Source organism: Melanaphis sacchari, unplaced genomic scaffold (assembly GCF_002803265.2).
Source record: "Melanaphis sacchari strain LSU unplaced genomic scaffold, SCAv2.0 Contig2_pilon_pilon, whole genome shotgun sequence".
Taxonomy (NCBI): Eukaryota; Metazoa; Arthropoda; class Insecta; order Hemiptera; family Aphididae; genus Melanaphis; species Melanaphis sacchari.
In genome coordinates, this window is record NW_020271173.1 from 1344874 (window position 1) to 1367669 (window position 22796).

At 22.2% G+C, this 22796-nt stretch overlaps 1 protein-coding gene across 1 annotated transcript in view; it reads right to left on the bottom strand.

Moving 5' to 3' along the window:
- LOC112596039 (lutropin-choriogonadotropic hormone receptor-like) overlaps window positions 1-20374 on the bottom strand; it is a 126426-nt gene extending 106052 nt beyond the window's left edge. Inside the window, 1 exon segment of the mRNA XM_025341487.1 lies at window positions 20107-20374. The gene's annotated coding sequence lies outside the window, so the exon portion shown is untranslated.
- Window positions 20375-22796: the final 2422 nt, after the last annotated feature.

Genomic DNA, 22796 nt, shown 5'->3' on the forward strand with positions numbered 1-22796 from the left:
CCGATGAAGTCTAAAAATGATTGAAAAATGTCTATAGAAATGTGCACTTTAAAAAAAAAAAATATTGAGATCCACTCAACGAGGAAATAAGTAAGGACGACACCACGTATTATGCAGACAAAAGTCTGAAAAAGAATAACAAATAAAATGTTGGATATCTGCAGAGCCGTGACTCGTTTAAAAACCACTCAAATTGGTAGCCTTAAACGCGCAGACATGTGGTTTAATTCAAATAACAGATTAGATGTTTCCGGAAAATAGTTACACAAGTAAAAATTCTTTAAATGCATACATACTTCTTGAATGTTCACTTTCACATCACGTAAAACACGTATGGATAAGTGGATAACATACACAATAATAGGTCGTAGATATATGTTAATATATTGTAATGGCACAATGGAACATCGACAAAAAGAACGAAAAAATCAGTGATTGACAAACGAAAATAGTACATACATAAACATATCTGATATAATTTGAAAGAGATTTGGATGGGTATTTTTCCTCCTTTGAACTATCCGATTCATATATTTATATAGTTTAAATAAGTGTATATATTTATGAATTAAATTTTCTTCACGAATCTTCTTATTTCTATGAGCTATTCTAATTCCAAAGGTACCTGTATGTTGTACCTAAATATTTAACAAAATAATATAGTTATAAAAAATATTTTACTTTTTTACACATGGAAGTACCTAATTTATGTGTAGAAAAGTTCAAAAATCTTTTTTAATAACATTTCATTAATTAAAATACGATATTATATTATGTAGTATCAAATTTTAAAATTATATTTTTAAAAGTTATTGCATTGTCATAAATTATAATATATTATTCATTTCTATGTTCTATCCTATACACGTGAAACCATAGTTTTCTAAAACTCTACCCGCTAACTACAATAGTACAATAATCAAATATAAACAATGAAAGGAATATTATTAAAGCACGCTATGGTAGGGCGATGGTTACTGTATTATTATAATATTTTTACTATTACACTCAATATTAATCATATTTTTATACATCATAAAATATAATATGTCTTAATAAAACATTTATTGGAATATAAATTGTGTAATCATAATATAATACTAATATCTACTTGATATCTTATTAGTAATGTTGTTGAAACTCAAACAGGGGTGAATATAATGTGGTGATACAACTATTTAGGATAGTGCTTCTCCTGTCACATATTAATTACCGATTTCTTGATTTTTTTTTGTTTTCTAAAAACAATATTTATTTTTATTTCATAAAATTCTATTAATTCGGGTAGATACAATTATAAAATACTTAAAAAAAAAAAAAAACGTAGACCTAACTTCTAAACAATTTTGTCTATAAGCAAATACGTCATTGAACTGTATACGAAGGTCAGAACATGTACGTAAACGCATACATGCTTACAAATCGTTCTATGAGAAATGTATCATGATTCACGGCAGACGTGTATGGATATTATAAAATATATCTTACCATCATTGTATATAACTGTTTCCGATTTCGCTTTTATCTGCACTCGATAAATATAATATAAGTATGCAATAATGCACTCAGTATGATATTCGCGACTTTGCGAGATTTTTGCATTCCAAACTCACAAAAAGATTTATTATGTGGTTAGAAATCACGGTGATTTATATGATTTTTGATTTGATTTTTTTTTTTTTTTTTGTATGTACTACGATTTGTCAATTTAAAATCTAAAAAGGCATCTAGGACACTCTCTTTATAGCTAATAATGGGTGTCGAAAAAATATTTTTTACGGACTATGTGATGTTATCTTTTATTACTTTTCTTCCATTCGACAAAAAAAGTGTAGAACACTTTATTATAACCCACAGAAACATTTAGCACGCCATAAGTATTCTATGTCAAACTATTTAAAAAAAATATATTAATGATATTTATAATTAGATTAAAAAAATACTCGAGACTTCATTAAGCACTTTTCATGAAAATTAACAATACATTATCATGACAAAAAAAAGTATAAGACTGGTAATTAATAGAATCAATTTATTTTATAGAAGGATAAAATATTAAAATGGCAAATTCAATAATTTTACATAATTTTTCTATACTATATTTTCACTTTATAAAATTTTAATAATAATAATAAAACCATTATGAATATATTCAAAAAATGAATGTAAATTAAATTAATAATTAAAAACTCGTTTATTATAAATACTAAAATAATTTTACATTTTAATACTACATTATCATCATTTCCAATAATTTAAATTTCACTTTATATTTTTGTATTAAACTTTTCAGATTCTAATTTAAATTTATCTTCTATATTATTGTTAATTTATTAAATAATTGAATACACCGCATTCAATATTGTTGTAAATTTGAGTTTATTTATTACATTTGTATCACATAATCTCACTAGATAGATAAGTATAATAACAAATAATATAAGTATTATTCAAATTTCGCACTTTTTAGTGCCTAATTATTATGGTTGGAAATTTATATTACTAAAATTGGTGTAGGGGAAACAGAGAACCTAAGCTCAACGACCATATATTTTTTTTTATATTTTAATAGCATCTCTACTAATCATTTTCCTTGGAACAGATGAACGAAACATTCATTTTTACCAACAATTTTTTTATTTTCTTTCTTGTGATTTATTCTTCGCAAAACTAGGTTGAATAAGATATTCAAATTCAATCGGATGAATTATTCAACTTATTATTATTATGATACTACATACCAGTTTTAATTTAATACAATTAAATTGTAATTTTATACATATACTATATATTGAAAAACATTTTAAATATCTACGTTAAAACAACTATTTACATTAAAAAATATATATTTAAAATATCTAAGCAACAGTAGTTATTATCAGTCGATAGAAATAAATATTATAAAACTAATTAGTACAGTCATCTTTACTTGAAATCTAAAAAAAAAAATCTGTCTAATTGATTCATTTAGTATAAAAACATTAAATAATCTACTAAATTTACTTCTGTTTAATACAAAATATATCAATTCATTTTTGTTTTAGTATAATTTTCTTTTGTTCTTATGCAAAAAAAAAAAATAGGTACACTAGAAGTGACTAAAAAAATAAAATGAAACATGGACCTAATGGACATTTGTTTTTTGCCAAATAATGCATAAAATACTGAATTATCTAAAATATAAATACAGACGAGATTTTAATAACCAAAAAATATAACTACTTTTATTTCTAACTCGGTAATATAAACAGTATAATATGAACAATCGTTATTATTGGGTATTTATTTTATTTTTTATTTTTTTCAACTTGAATTTATTACTATGATTAGTAATCTTAATCTTGTAATTAAAATTAAAAATTAAATTAAAACTTTGATGTTTAAGTTTGTTTCATTTAACAAAGATGATGTCAAAGGAAAATAATTGATTTGAAGTTGGACAAAACATTTTAAAAAACAAATTTATAAAACGAATAGCAAACCGATTAATTATAATATAATAATGAATCATTTGAAATTAGACATGATATATTCAATCAGTATAATGTATATAACGAGCGTTATTAATTTGAATAATTATAAATTTAATTACAGTTATATTAGTAATATTAGTATACAACTGTTAACGCTTTATACCAAAATATGATGAAGTAAATCAAAAATGATAGTTTTTAATATCCAATCTGAAAAAGCGTTTAAAAGTATAAAACACGTATTATATTAGTAAATAAATATCACCTATGATGTACATATTATGTATTCAATAACATAATAGGATAATGCTAGTAATTTAAAAAAACTCATCCGTAATATAACAATAAAGTACTGTTTGACACATTATTTCAATTAATCCAAAATAAAACAATAAATATAAAACGATATGTATGACTACAATAATGTCAAATTTAATAAATTTTGACACACCGCAATATATTCTACCTATTTCATATTACTGTAATATATTTACTGACTACTCTTGTACTATTTTATTTATTTTATTGATTTTATGTTCTATAATAGAAATAATTATACTTGAATGTCAATTACACGCTCTAAATTTATAATGGTAAAATGAAAGACTTATTTCAAAGTTTGAGTTATTTAAGTTTAACGCCTTTACGTGTATTTATTGCAAAACATTAAAAATATAAAATGCTTAATAATATATTATATATTATATTTAATACTATTAATAATAAAAAAAAAGTTATAATTTTTATTTTTTACATTGTACTTGAAATTCTATGTAGAGCGAGAAATATATTAACTACTATTCTTACATTACTATTTCATAATGGTATGTGTTTTTTTTTTTGTGTCGAAGTAAATTTTTTTCAATTTTTAAAGTTTGTACTGTTTTTATTATATAATTTATCCAGTTTATGATTCGATGAAACGCAGAAAATTCCCAGTATTTTTTTTAGTTATCAGAGGAGAGTGGTCATAAGAACATCAGTAAAACACAAAAATATACACAAAATTTAGTTTTTTGCTATAATTTTGAAAGAAATAAAGAAACAAACATTGAAACTTACAAATTTTTCCAAAAATTTATACTACCATTTTTTAAAGAGTCTATTATATTCAAAATATTTTGTATTATTTTGAACTATTAATAGGTATCAACAATGATCCATTTTTCATTAAAATTCATTAAATAAACAATGATTAGGTTTACTTAAAACATATAATAATGAACTAAATGCAATTTCTCCAAGATTTTTAATACGATTGTATTTATAGAATTAAATAATATAATTAGAAAGTTGCTTTTTTTTATATACAAATTAATTTAATACTATATTATATTTGTAACTCTAGCATAAAAATATTAATAAAAATAAAGAAGATACAAAAAAATACTATACGTACTCACTAATAATGTCGTACACACATATATAATGACTTTTAATTAATCAAAAGAAACAAACCTAAAAATATAGAGATAAAAACAAAATAATCATTAACCAATTTAAAATAAATATAAAAATTTTAATGGTCTAGTACTATTCAACTTGAGCACTAGAATCTTTAAATAATAATTAAAACGAAAACCCACTATTTTTCTTGGTTAAAAAATCTTAAAAACAGCATAATATTATGCATCACTTTAATTGAAATTTAAAAAACCCAATACAAAGGTATATATTTAATGTTTTTATTTGAAATTACAATATTAATTAGGCATTTATTTTTTTAATTTTAATTTATTTTTGTATATCAAATACATATTTGATTTTCATTAGATGTCTTTTTTATATTTTGAGCCAAGCATCCATTTTAAGTTTACAATGTTTTTTTTTTTTATTCTTCAGTTTAATGAAAAAGGTTTCAAATAATTTTATATTATAAATTTAAATTTTACTTAATTTTAAAAATGCATTAACTTATGTATTTTCTTTAAGAAATATTCATTTTACGATTAAGTATGTATAAACGATATTATGGGGATCAGGCAAATCAAGTAAAATAATCATTTCAATGAATCACTGAATTACTTTGTACATTATTAAAAATATGTGTAAATATATGTTAAATAAAAACCAAATTATGAAGAAACTGTTTGATCACTGTTAAAATTCAAGAATACCTATTATACGCGTAAATGACTAAATTAATATCAAATCCATATTCAATGTTTTTATATTATTTTAATACGTTAAAACACTGTTTTCGTTTTTATTTTTTATTTAAACTCGACACATGTAGCTGAAATATTTAATAAATTATTCGAATGATTGATCGCTCAGAAAAGTTGAAATTACTTAATGTTTATTCTTTGATTCTTACACTTTTCAATATCATGTTTCTAAAATTGATAATCATTATTTTATTTGATTGAATTAAATGAAAATATTGTACTCGTCCAACAAACTTGTAGATGAAATATATTTCTCTTTATCACGTACAAAATGTATTTATCAAAAAAACTTTTCATTTATTTTAGTGGATGAAAATCCCTCAATAATAGTATGCTATTATAATCAGCATTAACCATTATAAAACTAATATCTAAATATACTTAATACATACACGTAATATATTATTATCATATTATAAAATATAAAATTAGATTATAATTTATTTAGTTAAATTTTTTCATTTGTTGATTTTTTTAATAAAATAATAAGATTTATACGCATTCTAATTAGTTGCCACAAATTCTTAACTTTGTATATATTATATTATAAAATCATTATAGTTTCAATAATTGAATCACCAAACAAATAATAAAAATCTATTTAATACGAATTTATACTATAAAGAAAAAAAGTATACAGCACTTTCTTTTTTTAAGTACAAATCAAAGTTATAACTTTATATAAAATATTATTTCATCGTTTAAATTATTACATTTAACAAACGATCTAAAAGAAACCTGTACACAGCTTAAAATTTAACCCAATGTAATATTCATAATATAATGTTTTTAAATTTTAAGACCCCATATAAACAATTAATGTTTAATGATTGCTTAAATTAATTATAAGTTATATGATAAAAAATCTAAAAAAATATTTCACATATTATAAATATACATTATTAATTATTTATATTCAAATATTCCTAGCAACCTTATAAAAAAATATTAAGTATAGAATAAAGACAAAATAATATCAACTATCTCCATGACTAATATCCTTAGTTAAATAATAATTGTAATTAAGTGAATGTACTAACATAAAAATAAAAATAATTTTAAATTTAAATTCTATATCAGCTTATCAGTGTAAATTATTTGTTGAATAATTCATTCATTTCGTAGAACTTCGGTCTTTTGTACATTTTAGTAGTACAATAGGTTTTTCAACACATTTTTACTGATCATATTCATAAATAAAACAAGAATACACACTTTTCACCAAATACGCGATTATATAAACCATCCTTATACATAAATATGCGTTTCAGAATAAGAAAGTGTACTGCAATGTAATATGAATGATATTAACTTAAATTATGTAAAAAATAAGAATTACTTACGACAATAAATAAATTACACGGTAAATATAACATAAATTATTAAAATAATAAATTTATTTTTTAATCAAAATAATATCCCCACAAAATTACCAAACCATTTGGATATTTAAGTATCTGGAATATCTTCTACGCAAATTTCTAAATGACTCAATTTTCTCCCATAATTATTTAACTTTATGTCAACTACATCACTACATAATATTATAATAAATTAAAAAAGAATACAAAATAATACTTGCATTTTAATTTATATATAAAATGTATCGCTTATTATAAATGTAAATAGTATTATAGTATTGAGTAATCACATACCTGACTCATATTATAACATTTTAGTAAAACCAAAACAAAATTGTTTTCGCATAAAATAAAATAAATAAATAACTTCACGAGAACGAAAATCTTGTACTTAAGCTTTAAATCTACATTGTTAATTATGTACAACGCACTGTTAAAATATTATAAAATATACTGAAAAGTCTTATCCTAAAAGTTTCCATTTAAAACGTAACATCAATGAGCTAACGTTTATCTAAGTATGTATATACGCTTAGAGAGATATCCTGCAAAATGTCTATTGTCTAAATAAAAGAGTAAAATTTTGCGGCCAATTAAACACACAATACTTCCCTAGTACTTTATTAATACGAGTAAATCTCATTACGCAAAAGTGTACTGTACCAGCGTATATTCTTTAGACGATACTCATACCTATACAATATACAAATAGACACTGCAGTATAGACTGTGAGTTTGTACCCCACTGTTGTCTGGATTTTTCACGGGCATTATATTATTATGTTAAACATCATCACCTCCACTTCATATAACCTAATAAAACAAATTATTATATTGTCCAAGTTTTTCTCATCGAATTATTATATTGTGTCGCGATAGCGCAACCCATAATGGAATAAGTTTAACCGGCGTAAGTACTCAACAAAATATGTTACACGTATACCCGGTTTAATGTTCCCTGCATAAAGTATAACTGTATATAATATAATATTATAGGTACCTACATACCGTTCATGAAGACTACGTAGAGATCTTTTATTTTCGTATTCTGTTGCAACCTTCGAATGGTTTTAACGAGTATTATATCATGTATTATGTAGAACATACTAAAGTATAATAGATACACACCATTTCTTTTATACAAATATTATGAACAATACATTTTTTGTTCAACGGATTCTCCGTCGGTTTTTACTCCAGCATACTAGCTCATTGACTTTGCAGTCTGTACGTTACGATGATAATTTATTTATATTATAATACTTAGTCAGTATTATAACTTGTTGATATTCTATCATAATACACACGATAAAAATAGTTTTTAGTTAATGACAGTATTACTGATTGATAATATTTTTATTTAATAAATATTCAATAGTTATTTTTAATTTAATAATCGTGAAGTGGGTAAGTACACGCATACCTTTATTTTTGTTCACGCAATAAAAATGTATACGTTTTTAAAATAAACACTATTCAGTGTGAGGTCATTAAAATAATGCAAAAATAAAAAACTGTTTTGACGACAAACGGCAAACATAAAAAAAAAAAAATTATAAAACACTGCGATATAGATAGGTACCAAAAACATAATATAGTACATTATTATAAGAAAATAAAACCCTTTTAATAATATTATTTAGCTCTTATAAGTCATAAATACATTATTAAACTTTCTATATTCATACTGTTTGTTTAATATCTATATCACATGATTATAATACCTATGCATATAAACTATATAATGATTATTGTTTTTTTTTTTACGAATAATTTGTAAAATTGTACAGTAAACCACGCAGGAGGTATTTTTAGCTTGTATATTATGGTATATGAAACGCATTTACACGGTCCAAGACTCACATCTCTGTATGACAGCTGTAAAAAAATATCAAATCATCGTATACAAATATTTACTTATCAAACAAAAAAAAAAAACAACAACAACTCCTACATACACAAATTCGGTTTTAGAAAGTTCTAGTAGACAAGTAAATATTAAAAAATATTTTCAATATTATTTTAATGTATATTTGTATTATTTTAACTAAAAAAATATTAGAAAATTAATTTAAATACTTATTTCACATTTTTATTCAAGTATTTAAATACTTTAAAAATGTGTTTCATAAGTATTTTTTTATAAATATAGATTATACAATACGCAATTTATTATATAAATGCAATATAAAGGTGTACGACTATAACTCTTCCATCGTTAATTTTTTCGTCTTGTTCATTTACCTAGAATGCATGTGAATAATATTGGCATACGTACACAGAGGTAATATGAAAAGATACCCCTTTCCATTCTCTTTGATCATATAGGTAGGAACTTATTATTTTAAATCATGCGTGTTGTTCGTCTTGGTGATCAGCCAAATGCATTATGTTGCTCGACCGAAAGCTAGTCTCAAATATATACGAATAAGTACCACTAGAGTAAAAAAATATCATGATATTTACATGAAACACAAATAATGCAATAAAATTTTAGTCGGTATTTGGGGTTTTTTTATTTTTTTAACGATAAGTTCATCATTTTCAATCGGATTATATAAATATGGCAAGCGATCGTTAATATATTTATCAGATATAACATAATATGAACATTTGAATGGTCTAAACCAGCACAACCAATAGTATATGAATTTATATAATATCTGTTGAATAAAATAAATAAATTATGTTACTTATATTATTTATGAATCTTAAGTTCTAAGCCATTGGTGAAGTTGTATCGAACATGTACAAGATAAACTTATAACTCTTGAAATTTAAGTAGCATTTTGTATACTTTTATACTAAACATTTCGGTGAAAAATATTTTAAACCAAACTAATGGTTATTGTATGACGCATAGCAATTTAAAATTGTTTGTCACTTCTATTACAACTTACAGGCATACTTTAAATTAATTTTACATAAAACGTTCTCTGTCAGTTTCATTTTAATTATTGTCCAAGGTATACTATTAAATTATCAACAATTTAAACCACAAGTCACAAAAAAAAATGTCCTTCCAATCGAAAATGGTTGACAAAAATAAAATTTAAAAACAAAAAACCTTTTAATTGTGGGGTTGAAATTTAAAATAAAACATTTAAAATATCAACATAATATATAATAAATTAAATTATAGATTAATATTAAAAAATTTAATAAACAATAACAAAAATATATTTTAAAATGTTGACACTACAAATTTCGTGAAAGTAATTTTATTTTTGAGCTTATAAAATATTAAAATATGTTATTCGTTTATAATTTAGACTTAAGAATAATTTTATTTACGTAGTTCACCTATTCATATTATTAAAGTTAAAAATATATTTACTAGTAGTCTCATCAAATAAAATACTTAATATGTATTTGCTATGTATAAAATACTATAAATAATTATTCTTGTCATCACGCTACAAACATACGTGTCCAAATAATAAGCCTTACTTTCAAGACTATTGTAGCTATATCAATTACAAGAAGTAAAACAGCAAAGTCCAATCATTATCAACATTCACAGTATTTTATTAGAAAAAAAATAAACTACACACTTTACATTTTATTAGAATAATTTTAAATCATAAAATATGATAAGCAAACTATTTTTAGTAAAAATAAATTTAATAAAAAAATTAGGTGTAATGTGTATTAATACTTTTTAATGTTCTAGGCACCATAGTAGTTATTTAATAGTAACTATTAGAAATATTATTTCATATAAATTTAATCAAATAGAATATGGGATAAAAAAATTAACCTCTTTTAGTGTTGGGAGATTTAACTACCTAACGTCTAAAAACTTCAATGGTTAAATCAAAGAATTAACACTCAAACAAGCCATGAATTTAATGACTAAAATTGGTTTAATTTTGGAATTATCATATATCATATTCATATAATAATATAAGTATGCAACGCAAAAATGAGACGATTTTTGGTCAAATTTAAAAAAGTTAAACGTGGTTACGTTTAATTACCGATTTATTTTTTTGATTCATTTATTAATCTTATCAAATGGAAATAATATAATGCACAGAAAATCATAAAATATATGTATTTACATTTTATTAATATTTATTAAATTATTAAATAAATATTTCTTTTTTAAAATGAACGACTTAAAATTAAAATATCTTGATCATTTTATTTACCTTTTTTTACAAACAAAAAAATGATTGGTTATTATTTAAAATAAATTTCAAAGTTAAGAAAAAAATATTCTTATTGTCTTTAACAAATAACAAATGAATCGATTTTTGGTTCTGTAAATACTGAAGAGCACCATTATGATATTTTCTTTTCTCCTTATTATAATGTAAGTAATTCTGAAAAAATATTATTAAAAATTATCTTACTTGAAAGCCCTTACAACTAATAATAAAGAATTGATTATCAAATTATTTTATACGCACATTCCTTTATTTTTTTTAAATACAATAGTTTTATCAATTTTCAATTTAAACTTTTTTCTATAAACGAGTCTATAAATGTTACATTTTTAAACAAACAAAATTATAACTTTACTATAATACTACATTGGAGCACAAGCTGTTTTTTGGGAGTGTTGCAATATTGTAAACTTTCTTATTATTGTTAATTTATAAATTATTTATTAATATTACTTTAATAATTTTTAAAATATGTAATGTATATTATTGTTGCAATAAATAATTAAATATTTTAAATATTCCAATATTCTAAAGTTAAATAAACTAATTTCTTTTTTCTGATCAAAAATTTGTATTACTAAGTTTTCTTGATATATACTTATGTCTTATTTTATTCACGTTCTAGTTTATAAACTAGTGAATACGACCAAGTAAACACTGAAATATTACTCGTCTACTATTATAATCTATAATGGATATATATAATATATATATATATATATATATATTTCAATATAATATGCATGATGGATGAGTATCTTGGAGATTAAAGTAGATTTTATTACCTACTCAAAAATAAACAAATCAATATAAAAACACATATCACTTGTCGATAGAACACGAGAGATAATTATTTATGTAACTATTTAGATAATTTCAAATATGCTTGAATATTTTTATACGTACGATAATACAGATAATATTTAATAGTTAAAGAAGAGAAGACGCAGAAAAACAGAGTTCCTCTTCTTATTATAGTTATAGTTTTACGTCCCCTTTAAATGTAATTTCAGAGATGGTTAAAATAGTATAAATATTATACAAATAATTATCAAGCAAATATCACAGTGTGTAAAAACCGTGGTTTTTAAACTACATGGTTGCTTAAAACAAAATAAAAAAGGTATTTATGATTCAAATATGATATTATGTTTAAAATGTATTTATAGTTTAGTGAACTTATAATTGTTTAGTATCTATATTCCTCTCAATACGATTTTTCTTCACTTCAACTATTTTCTATTGAAAGCTATAAATATTACTATACTAAACTGTACATTTTATCATTAACTTTTGAGTTTTTGGTTATAACATTGATTTTAGAATTTATTAAAATATGTAATATGTAAATTTTAAAATCATTTATAATAGGTAATATAAAATACATTAAATTTCATAATTGATAAAATAAAAAATAACAACAATTTAAAAATAAATGATAATTAGAAATTATATTTGTTAGTTTATTAAACAACACAAAATAATATCTACAGACAATATATGTATACATAAAAAAAAAATTAATAACAATAAAGTAAATTTTACAAATGATATATTTTTTTTTCAAATATTATTTAATATAATAAATTTCCTCTTTTCTTGTTTTTTTTTAATCAAAAGCTTAAATTGGAGGTAAAAAGTTCTTATACAAAAATAAAAATAAAAACAATATAAATATTTATTAACCATAAAATGATATATCAAGATATGAATTTAAGTTTAGCTAGTCGATATTATTATCAAAGTAATTTCAAAATATATCTAATATATTGCGTTACACTAATCACAACTAGAACATATTATGTATTACAATAACATAATATAGGGTATAAGGTGCATTACAAAATACACCTAACCTATTTATACTTTTATTATTGTTTTCAATAAAAAATAATTCGTTTTCTTTTAAATTATCGCGCTTAGATTACATATCCATTAACGAAACGACATCAATCTTAATGATTTGTATTTGCGTTAATTATATTATCCTGATTTCAATTATCAATGATAAATTAATTGTATACTTTTGAGACTTTGTGATAGTGTAGGTTCCTACATAAAATAGACGTTTCTTTATTCGGGACCAGCCTGGGTACTGACAATAATTATGTTAGTTTGTTTATTGAAATGTATTAATGATTTTACTATAATCAAATATTAAAAATTAATATATTTTGTTAAAAAAAAAAAAGCGATACTAAACAAACATTTGAATTTCTATTTTCATGTTTTCTTGTCTTTAAACATATTTGTTTTTACATTTAAATAGTACAAGAAATTCGAAATCCGTAAATAATACAGTAAACCATTTTTTATCTTTTTAAGTGTGTTTATACATTTTATATACCTACTTCAAACCAAACATTTATTAATTTATCATAGTTCAAAATGTGTACGTATAAAATGAACTAAATTTATTGGAATAAGTTTATTATATCTACAATAGTACAGTGTTTTAGAATAATATTATTATTCTATCAAAGTATCTGCAGATCCGTTCTTTAATCAAAAAACTCTGATCGTGTCAAAACACTAAATATATAAAAAAAAATTAAATAAGTTTAATCCTCGGTACCCACAGGACAATGTATTTCAATTTAAATATTTTAATAATATAAAACTAATTATATAATGTATTCATTAACATAAAAATTATCATCCTCGTTATTGAGTTTTAAAGTAATGAAAACTACTGGTTTTCAACAAAAATCTTTCCTTTATTTTACAGTAATGATTCAGAAAATGTTTATATATTTCATATTTTAAAAATCGCCGATTAAAGTAGAGGAAAAGCAAAGCATAGGAATTCTTTATATCTATACACAAAATCTATTATAGTTGTTTTACTCATACATTTCAATTCTTGAATATTGGTAAATTAGGCAAGTAGGTAGACATGGTTAAATAACAAAAAAAAAAACTTACCCCCAATTTTTTTTTTTTTTTAAGTCGACCTAAGGTGGATATTCTCCTTCCAATAGTATTTTAAAACTTTTTAATTCAATAAAATTGTTATTTTCAGCGATTTCAAAAATTAAGAACTTTCTATGACATTTCATAAATATACTGATGCAAATAAAAAATGGGAACTTATCCAATATTAAAAGAATTAAGTTTGTTGTGAGATACTTTGGATATGGGTGGCTCTTTGTAGAAACGTAATTCGATTACCAATGTTCTATATTCATCGACAAAATGAAAAAGTTGAGATTTTATCAAAGTTTATATTAGTTTGTTTAAAGGTAATATTCTTATTCGTCTATGTTATCACATCTTCGGAATAAAGTGCCAAAAATCACTAAAATTTAAACTTCTATTTTAACGATCGATAAAGAATATTTAATCAAACATTTTAAAATGGTTTATACCATTATGACACAGTGAAACTATTTAAGTTATTTATAACTTTTAATAACATTAATATAAATTTAAATATTGAAAAATCTTTTAAGAAAACGTAGATAATTGTATTCATTATAATATTTGTTGTAATGAATTCGAATGCAATAATTTTAACAGTTACAATAAATGAAATACAGAGAGTAGTTTTAACATCATTGCAGTACAATTCTAAAACGGCGGACAAAAACTATCTTAACTTGAATATTTTAACTATGTAAATATTTATTTTGTGCTAACTTCTTGTACAAAAGAAAAGTGAATATTATCAACGAATAAGTACAAATCATACCTTGTGTACAAACTTTAGACCTAGGTATCGTATTTAATTATAACTCAAAAGCATGTCATTTGATTTTAATTTTTTAGTATAGGTTGGGTTTGTGAAGCTGAATGTATTAATTTTTGTTTCTACAATTATAACGACAATATTATATATTTTACACTCTATCTTAAAGAATTTATTTAATATCATTGTTCATATGAAACCAAAAAATATGAATAGCAAAATTTGAACTAATTTACCTACATGTAATTTTAATTGCCCATTATGTAACTAATACAATTATTGCACTTTTTAATTACAATAAATTTAAATAATATATTTTATTTCGATATAATGAATAAGCTAGAGCATATAATATATATATATATATATATTTATTTATTTATTTAAAGTAATGAAAGCTATACTTTCATTATACCATATTACACCAATAAAATCGACAATATTTTTTTAGTATGTATTTAAAATAAACACTGGCATAGTTCTATTTTATTTATTTATTTATTTTTTTTTTTTATTGAAAAAATGCTCGAGGGAGTTAAGCATTTTCACATTATTATAAACTTTTTATCGATAACAAATAATCTTAATTTCAACATAACGTCTCAAAAGTATACTAAGTTAACAATAATATGAAAACGCTATTTATGTATGTAATATATATGGGCATTTATATATGCATAACTGTCAATAAATATTTTACTTTCTCAATTTCATCTAATTTATTATTCCCAAAATTTATAATTATTAGCAATTAATATTTGTAAAACCATAAAATGTAAATGCTGTTTCACCATTAATTTTATTTTCAAAAGTATTTTGATAGTCTTTTTGATTGTAAAAATATTTTATGATTTATATAACAATAATAATGTACTTTTAAATACGTGCAACTTAAATAATGTAATTTTCAGTTGACATATTAAATTGCATAACGTTTGAGATAATAATATTTGATTCTATTTGCAAATATATTTTGATAAATTATCATCTACAACCATAAACATTGTGAATTGTGATAGACGATATTTTATGTTTTAAAGCTTTATTTATTTTATTATTTTAATCTATTCCCAATACTGTTTGAAAGTTAATGTTTTAAACAGATATTTACCTAAGCATCGTGTATTAAATTTTAAAACCCAATAATGTCTTAGTATATTGAATTCTTATAATATTTTTATTCTTAAATCGTTAGTTTGGTTATAACAATAATAATAATAATAATAATAATTATTATTATTATTATTATTATGTTTAACAATAAATCGTGACGACAGCCTTTTATATTAAATACCACATAGTGATATATGAACTCTGATACCAATGAATAAAAATAAACTCACCATTCAATCATTTCCATCTTGGAGCAAATATGTTGCAAGAAATTTAAGACAAGGTCCAGTTTGAATAAAAAACAAACAACAACATGAACTTGACCTACCAACCAGTGATCTACCACACTTGATAATTTAAAAGTATTATAAATCCAAATAAATGTATATTGTATATAATAACATTATGTACAAAATACATTCCAAAATAGTTGTTTAAACAAAATTAGAACTAAATTAAAATAATTTTGAACAGTTTATTATATAAATTAATAAATATCATCTTTATTCGTTGTATATTTATAGTAATATTACTATTGAAAGTAAAAATTACCCAAAACACAAAAAATCATATTTGTTAGATTAGAAATATATTTTTATTTTTTATTTTTTTTTTAACGCGTACACCTCTACTTGCTTGTAAACATATATAATATATTATAATTTATATAGGTAAAATGTACAAAATATACTAAAGTCATAGATAAATAATAACAACAAACAATTTATCTCATCTCACGACTACTAACACGTTAAAACGCCGATACCCAATACTCTATAAAAATAAGTAGGTATACTCTGTCAACATATTTCAGTTAACCATGACTATAGGAAATATACGTACCAAATATAATCATCTTGTTTTATAGCGCACTGTAAATAGTGTAAAGAAATATACCATCTATAATAAAGTAAATATTTTGCTATACATTAAAACGAAAAACGTGTGTAGACTAGTAACGAAAATATTGTAAAAAAAAAGGAATAAATTAATTAACAAAAATAACAAAAGACAATAAAACAACTTAATGGCAAAATATAAAAATGATATCTTAAACAGATTAAATAGGTGTTCAACAAAACATAAATACAGCTAGTGTTAATTTGATACGAAAACTATTTTATATGGGTACTTGCATCACATAATATTTTTAATCGTTCTGTTAGAAAAAATAAATGGTGTTGGTCATTGTTGAATATGAAACTGAAAACCCATCATCATATATGTGCTGCAGCTGTACAATAATAACACTAATCCATTCCGTTCGGCTTAAATAAAAATTAACGACACTATTTACCAAATATACTGTTTTAAGAATCGTCTAATGATAACGGGGTCGAAATAATTTTATCCTCCATCTAGACGCTACCTAATGTTCACTTCCGACACATATCTCGTGTTCAATGAACTTTGGAATTTTATGTGTATGGTACATTGTGATAGTAAACAAAGCATCGAGTAAAATGAAGAGTACAACAAAGTAAAAGAAGAACCAACATCAATTATATATATATTTAAACATTATTTTTGCAGCTTGGTGTAACGATTTTTTGCTAAAAACTGTATGTTAAAACGTATTTTAAACATTTAACTGATTAGATGATAATGCATATAAAAAATAAATCGATGATGAAAAATTTCACATTTTTCTTTTGCGACAAAAATTACTTTTATTAACATAGTTAAAATACGTTATATGCTTTTATGTGTTTAATCAGTATTTACAATTACACTGTTAAGTAAATACAAAATAAACAAAGCCATCAAACATGATTAAATACTACAGTGGAACCTCGATAATTCAAATCGGTTGGGGGCGAAAAAAAAATTCGAGTAATCGAAAATTCGACTTACAGAGGCTACACATATGATATGTTATAAAGTAGGGGCCAAGACATTCTTTCGAGTTATTGAAAATTCGACTTATAAAAGTTCGAATTATTGGGGTTCCACTGTATATTGTTATATTTTAATGTTTAAAAAATTATATTAGAAAACTTAATTAGAAGAAGTTTTAAAAAATCGCCTATGATTTTATGGTTAAGTTATGGTCGCATACTCGCAAATATTTAATTTACTTTAGTTACAAAAGGTTATTAAATATAAATTTTAAAACTTTAAATCCCAAAACGTTCAAATGTCATTAAAAATAAATATTATTAATCAAAAATATGTTTGAAGAAAATTTGAAATAAAATAAATTAAAGAAAATAAAAAAATCTTTGAGCATTTAATAGCTTCAAAAAAAGTTTCTCGAATCATAAATAACAAACCCTCATATTTATTAAATATAGCTTTAGTACTTGGCTTAAAATATAATAAAATACCTGCCAAAAAAAAAAATTAATTTATATAATAAAAATTATATAACAATGATAATTGCTTGGAAAAAAATAATACATAAAGCTAATGACAGTTATTCAAATTTGAACTATGTGTTTAAATCCATATGAACAAATATAGATTTAAAGAAAAAATGTGTTCAAGTTTTGTAAAAAAAAAACCAACACGTACAACTTTATTTTAAATACAACCCATTTAGGTATTTATCTATATCTCAGTGATTTATGTTTTAAAAAAAGTGTTATAGTGATCTATCTGATCTATCGATCTTAAATTGAGTAAAGTTAATGTTTTAATATTTTTGATTTCTCTGAAACATACTTGATAAAAAACTACAAACAAACTACGAAAAATGTGAAATAATTGCAGAATCATATTTTAAACGTTATGATTTATCATTATTGATTTTTTTAAAGCTGATTTAAATAAAGCTACTTAAAAATATATATAGAACATACAATGAAATAATTAAAATTTTAGAATAACAATTTTTTTTTTTTTTTCAAAAATTAATATATTGTTTCAATTTTACAAGTTTACAAGTCTAAATTTTAAACAAAACATAACATTAACAAGTTATTTAGTTTTTTTTTTCTTTCTTTTTTTTAAGAGAGAAATGTTGTAACTAAATTATGTTATTATAATTTTGAAAAATTTTGTGTTTCTTTTTGTTTTACTCATTAATTGCTTTAATTGCTCATTTTTCCAATTTAAAGGTGACTTAACGCATTGTTTTTCATATTTATTAGAGAATTCACTGATATCATTAAATACATTTATAAAATATTTACATGCACTGAAATCATAGATACCATACTTTACGGATTAATGGATTTTAGTTATTAAACTCAAGTATAAGGAATTATCCTTATGAGTGATAATTATTAATTTTACTTTAAAATTATATTAACAATTTATTTAAAGTATATTTTGAAAAAATTATGTGCCTCTTTGCTCGTCGTTCAACATGATGTACCCGCACTTCATCATGTGACAACAAAATAGATCTACATAATCCACAAGAAGAAGTTACAATATTATTATACCTATATAAAAAAATTAAAAAATAGATAATTTAATCATATTGTTATAGCTTATTATAACATATTAATCAATTTTAATTAACACCGTTTATTAACATTTAACATCAATATATTATTTTTTTTCAATTCATAAAATACGTTAACTATAATAATATAATAAGTTAACTTCTTTATTTTATAAAATTAATTTGTAGTATAACTATGTTATAAAATTTAAAAATACTATAAAAACAAACCATATTTTAATAATAAATTACCAATCTATACTTAAAAATTATAAACAAATAATAAGTAGCTGCAATATATATGTCATATAAGATTATGATGTAATCAATAGTAATTATTTGTTAAATAAGTCGTTGAAATATAAATTAATTTGATGTTAATTAATAGACTTAATAACACTTCAAAAGCATTATCTTTAAACCATTATTAAAAAAAAAAATTTTTTATAACTTTTTTTACATATAAATATACACACATATATGTATATATGTATATATATATTATATAAATTTTAGTTCATTTTTTGTTTACAGACTCTAAAAATTAAAAAAAATAATACGCTAAAAATGTTTTTTACACAGACATAATAATATGTTTTTATAAATATTCTTGACACGAATATAATATTCATGTCCGGGTTCAAATAAATTTATTAATCATTGTAACCGATAATTAATACGATAACATCAATAGTTAAATTACCACATATTATTATATTAAAATTTAAAAACTAACATACCTGTATGTGTTTATATTGCACGATCACTTTGAAATTATTATCTCACTTTATTTTTATTTTATTTTCAGCTTTTTTTTTAGTTGTTCTAACATCTTCACGGAAATTTGAATATATTGAAATTAAAGAAGAAGAAAAATTGAGATAGATTTTGTATCAATAATGATTACAGTCATCGCTTGCCGGAAATAAATAAAAATATTACGGCATAACTCGTATAAAATCACGAGAATTATATCGTTGTGTACGGCGCGACGTGCTAGTCGTTCCAAGCGCGTGGCACGACTGACGAATTTTGATCAACAACGCGCCTCCCTTGAGCTTCAACACACTTGCGGCTCTATCTGGCGCGTTCTAAAGTTTCTTTGAACCATGGTCGTGTGTGCGTTTGGCTGTTTGGAATGAGTTTTAAATGATTTATAGATTCGATTGAAAATTTGTATTTTATGACGAGAGAATATTAAAATGTTGACATATTTCCTAGATTTTTAAATGTTTGTATAGTCTACTCTATACATACACTTGAACACAAACATTCAAAATACATAGTAAATTTATAGCGAAATTATATTATGTAATAAAAGTAAAACTTTTCTTAAATCAAATACTTTGATCTTTTTATCTATAAATATAAACCAGCAAAAAACGTTATTTAATTTTTATACTTTCAAATGGCAAAATAACTTTTACGATTTAAATACGCACAGTATTATTATTCCGGTACCTTAACATTTCCATTAATAATTAAACTATTTTTATTATTATTATTATTATTATTATTATTATTATTATTTAATATGCATTTAAATAATTCAAAGCTGGTTTATAGTTTTAAATAAATCACTATATTTGGAAATTAAAAAAAAAAAATTACTAGATGTATACCTGTTTAATTATTGAAATTTGAAAACTATTTATTTAAAATCAATATAATATATGTTTACAGTTAGTTTCTACTGAATTAGCAATAATATATTAAAAATTATAGATATTAAAAGCAAAAAAAATTAAGCAGAAAATTTAAAAAAATGTCACTTAATATTTAAAAATATGTTTATTGTTATTAATATTGCATTTACCCACTATGTTGGCTTGTTATATATTAAAGTAAAATAGACCAATTACCTTACGTCTTGTAATACCTACTAACGTGCAAGCTGGTAAAACAATAACTCAGATTTGGCACGGTAACATGTTGTAGGGTACTGGGGTCGTGAAAAGTGTATTTTTATACATAAGTATTAAATGTGTGTAATAATGGTTTTAATATTTTTGGCACTATTTACTGCATGTGGGCCATAAGATATTAGAAATAATTTTTTCTATTTATCGGTATATCTACACGATCGTTACGAGTGCACTCTTCTTTTCGATCGCAATAAAGACCTCCTCGACATTGAAAAATTGATGTAGGTTTTCACTTATTTTCATAAAGTCTAATTATTTTATACATATAATATATATACACTAATTATACATATAATTAAAAAATATTTTACCATAAATTAGTTTTTGATACTAAATAAATTTACTTAACCTATGTATATTTTAAAATGTTATTGTTGAGCTACCATAGTTAATACTAGCTACTAGTAGCTAATTAAAAAAACTAATAAAATCATATGTATATATTTTTTTATTTCTATGCATATCATATTATATTTACAGTTAGATAAATAAATTAGTTTATGATCATAAATAAATATTTTATTAATTACAATAATAGGTTTATGGTAATACAAAATTCTATCAAAGTAAAATTCTTAATATAGTAAATATTCAGTTTATTCATAATTGAAACAATAAATTAGTTTAAAAGTTTGAAACATATTTTTTATTATAAAAATTTACCATATAATTATAAAATATAAGAAATAAAATATTTATCCAAACAACATTTTTTTAACCGGCAGAACTTTAAGACTAAGAAGTTCTATGGTTATTTTGGCTTTTAAACAAAGAAATATTTCATTTTGACAATGTTCGTTTAAAAATCAAATTTTTTTTATTCATTTATAAGTATATACCCAATTAATATAATATAAGCTCATCAAACTACCGAGTCTTTTAAATGACTTATATAAGTTACGACTTATAGGAAATTATTTAAACGAAAATAAGCTTTAAGACTATTTGACGTTTGCTATTATTAATGATGTTTATACTACATAATATGAATCAATTTAAAGTGTTTCAATAATGGCCAGTCTTATAGTCATCAAAAGAAACTTGTATCAAAAACATTAATAATATCTTAAATATATGAATGCACATGGCACACATGTAACTAAATAATTTATTTAAATGGCTTAGCTAAATAATAGACTAACATTACACGAATCTAACATCATGTAAATCGAACCTGATATATCTGCAACGACAAGAATAGATTATTTGGCATGGATAAATTACAGAAAACAGCATTTGTAATTCAAAAATACTTAATCTACTTTCATTTCATATACTACATTAAAATATAAAAAGTTGAACTTAATCCTTAGAAAAATGTTGTGATTAAAGTTGCAAAATACCTTATACTATAGATATAAATTCTTAAAATATATTCAAAATAACCACCTTTTAAAATTAAATTGTATAGATAATATTCAAAGTTTTAAGGAAAAAATTCCACAGTATGTTTCTTAAATCGAAAATAAATAAAAAAATTAAATAAATTTTAGAACAAATAAAAA